This window comes from Thunnus thynnus, chromosome 11 (genome assembly GCF_963924715.1).
Source record: "Thunnus thynnus chromosome 11, fThuThy2.1, whole genome shotgun sequence".
Lineage (NCBI taxonomy): Eukaryota > Metazoa > Chordata > Actinopteri > Scombriformes > Scombridae > Thunnus > Thunnus thynnus.
In genome coordinates, this window is record NC_089527.1 from 12,645,196 (window position 1) to 12,648,870 (window position 3,675).

At 36.6% G+C, this 3,675-nt stretch overlaps 1 long non-coding RNA gene across 1 annotated transcript; it reads left to right on the plus strand.

The window, feature by feature from the left end:
• Positions 1 to 1,114: 1,114 nt before the first annotated feature.
• On the plus strand, positions 1,115 to 2,801 carry LOC137192098 (uncharacterized). The gene is made up of 3 exons (XR_010930511.1): positions 1,115 to 1,318; positions 1,426 to 1,536; positions 2,040 to 2,801. It is a non-coding gene; the product is annotated as an uncharacterized lncRNA (long non-coding RNA).
• Positions 2,802 to 3,675: the final 874 nt, after the last annotated feature.

Sequence of the window (3,675 nt, forward strand, 5' to 3'; positions counted from 1 at the left end):
AAGTATTTACCTGCATCAACATTTAAAAATATAAATCCTTCTAATTTATTTTTAACAGCACCAGCACACCTGTTTCACTTGACATTTGCCTAAGTGTAGGAGCAAAACGAGCATGACAGATAGAAAATCAGTTTGAAATAAAATAGAGCTAATTTCAACATTGTACCTCAATCCATCCATCCATTCATGGCTTGGAGCCCAGCTCACATTGGGTGAGGGACAGGGTACACTCTGGAGAGCTGGCCAGTCTATCACAAGGCTGACACAGAGAAACAACTATTTATACTCACAATCACACTTACATTTTCACCAATTTCACCAATTTACCTAACCCATAAGACTGTTCTCCCAAGGAAAATAACAGAATCAATTGTTCTAGCAAGTACCCCAAAAGCATGTTTACATATGAGACAAAGCCCTGATAAAGCAGCTGTAGTAGCTCTGACTGGAGCAAAGAAGACCTTATTATAGGCTCCATTTACACCTAGTATTAACATGTGATCTGTATCTGGATACATTGTCTGGATAATGATATACAAATCATGGGTCTTTGCACTTATTCCTGGTATTACAATGTGTTCTCATTTTCTCAGTTGTGCCTGCATTGTGATAAGATCTCAAAGAAACTGCTGCCACAAACAGTCATCATTCATGTCTAAATCATTTTTTGCAAGGGAAGACTTCTAGCTGCTGCTACAGTTTTAAGCAGAAGTTAGGGCACAAATAACATACTTTGGTGTTTTTTTTAATTGAAAAGATGTAAACACAGCCTCTCTGGGATATGGAACATAAAACACAATATTTTCAGCGAACATTAATACATAGTTACCTTTTATGTCATAAATTGTGAACAAAATAAAAAATGTTTGGGCACTCTACATAGTCAGTACTTAGTAACACCCCCTCTGGCAGATATCACAGCTTTCAAACACTTTTTGTAGCCGGCTAAAAGTCTTTCAGTTCCCCTATTCGGGATTTTCTCCCATTCTGCCTTGCAAAAGGCTTGTAGTTTTGCAATATTCTTGGGCTGTCTTGCATGCACAGCTCTTTTAAGATCTATCCACAGATTTTCAGTTATGTTTAAGTCAGGGGACTATGAGGGCCATTCCAAAACCTTCAGCTTGTGTCTCTTGAGGTAGTCCATGGTGGATTTTGAGGGATGTTTAGCTTCAGTTTTTTTACAGTGTGATGTTTGCTTCCAGAATTTGCTGGTATTTAGTGGAATCCATTCTTCCTTCCACTTGTGAAATATTTCCTTTGCCACTGGCCACAACCCCAAACCATGATAGATCCACCCCCATGCTTAACAGTTGGCAAGGTGTTCTTTTTATGAATGCTGCTCCTGTTTTTCTCCAAACATACAGTATATGTCAATGCCACTTATAGTTATGATATCCATTTTTTCTCCTTAACCTTTGCTTGCAGGTTTGAAAAAAAAGGTGAAAATTACAGCAGCAAACAAGCACAATTCGGAGAGCAGCGAGATGTTTTGTGCACAGCTTGTCAGTACAAATGCCATTTCATTAGGAGGAGAAGGTCAGTTGTATCCATCACCTTTGTTCAGATAAATGAACAATTGTGTGGCAGCTAAAAGATCATCAATTGATGAAAGACTAACATTGATCTACAGAAATACGCCAAAACATTTTAGTGCCTAAAAAACTTAACAAAATCAGCCTCTGAGGCATAGCCATAAAATGCTAAGCCTTTAATTAGCATGTTAAATGAATGCAATTCTCAACTATTATACATAATTACCAGGTGTCTGAGATAAGGGCAGATTATTAATTTGTTTATCTGTATTAATTAGCACAGGGGTGACCTATGAAGAGTTGTGTTTATAATATTGCATATGTAGACTACTAAGAGGAATTTAAAAGTATAGCTCTCTTGCTCAATATTTAATGACAGTTTGCTTTAATACTAAACTTCTGAATTCACTGTTTTGTTCCCACATTCAGAGGAAGACACCCAGTTTATTCTGAGCGCTAACATCCAATAAATATGTAAAAGATAAATATACTGTATTTTCTCTCCAGGTATGCTCTTTACCCTAAACAAAGCTGACACAGACACAGGCCAGTGTGAAATCTCTGAGGGAAGTCTGGTTGGGGAGAGTTGTCTCCCCAGTCAATGCTTGAATAATGCATGAAGGATCTGGAGACATCACTTAGAGATGCTGCCAATATCAGCTGGGGCCCTGCCCACCCCTGTGGCTGCTGCCCTTTACCACAACCTTTAAGAGGGTGGATTCCCTTAATGCAGACGCAATTGTTTTCTAAAATACCCAAATGATAAGATAAAAATAAGCCATTCAGTTTTCACAATAAGGAGCATGGGTTTGCATTTGATGAGGGGCACTGGGGATCATTTCCTTAGCAATAAAAGAAGGATGAAGTGGTATTCCAGTTGTATCTGTCTCATCTGTCTTTTCTATGTTTGGTTTTACACAAACAAATAAAGAAAACGTTTTGTTTGTTTTTTGGTTTTTTTTGTTTTTTGGTTGTTTTTTTTCTGGCTCCTTGGTTTTGATGTTTTGAGTATTATTCCTATCAGTTATGATTTAATTTACTCACTAACATAACTGCTGCAACCCAGCCCCATCAGTGCTTTGTTCCAATGAGTAAAATGTTTTATTCTTACACACAAGTCAAAGGCATGAGATTAGATTATGATTGAAGATTATGAAGATTATGGCTGAGCATATCAAGTACATGACTTTGGAGACCAGGGTTTGCTCCCCATGGGCCATGTGTGGTTAAGGTTAGATAACTAAAATTCTTGGTTAGGAAAAGGTTTTGGTTGTGATTTTGGTTAAATATTGTGTGTGTGTCATCATGCTTACATTTCCATAAGCAAATATTTTAGGGTAAATGAAACATGTTGACAATGATATTTTGCAAATATGTACAGTATATTAACATTTTGTCATTATGCCGATAGAGGACATAATAGTCAATGCAAATAAGTTGTGTATGGGCATATTATTAAGAGACATGTTTGATCTGGAAGCAGGTTTACTGTTACTTTGCTGACTTTTTACACCAGTCCATGTTTCTGATTTGAGGGGGCTCCAGGTTTTACTACTTTATCCAGATGACTCAGTAAACCGGCTTTTTGGAGCAGGCTTCAGGACACACATTGATATCTCTAGAAAGTAGTCCAATAGAGGAGGGAATATGAATGCTCATATAATCAGATAAATCCCATGTTACTTTTAATCATTGTCCATTTATTTAAACCAAGTTATTTGAAAGTGAGAGCAGTAATCACCTATCATAAGATATAGGACTAGCCAAAACTACACAGTATCAATATAAAAAAAAACATGTTTCTTTAAAGATTTTGTAATTGGAAAAAAACCTAACCATCTTCTTTTACAAACTCATGATGAAATAACATATTTTCATATTTTATGTGCCTGCTGATCTATGATTGGCCAATAAGCCCCCCTCCTTCTATGCCTGCAGACTTTTTTTGTGTACCAGAGCACAAATAAAGATTGTAATTACGATGCAGTAAATGAAAGAGACTTTTCTTCTTTGACTAAATAGCACCAAGAAGGCTCAATGGAAGGTTTAAATGTAGGTCAAAGAAAGAAAAAAAAGAATAAATAATAGATGATTCAAAACAGTAATAAATAAAAACACAGTGGGGTTTGACTGGACCCTTGTG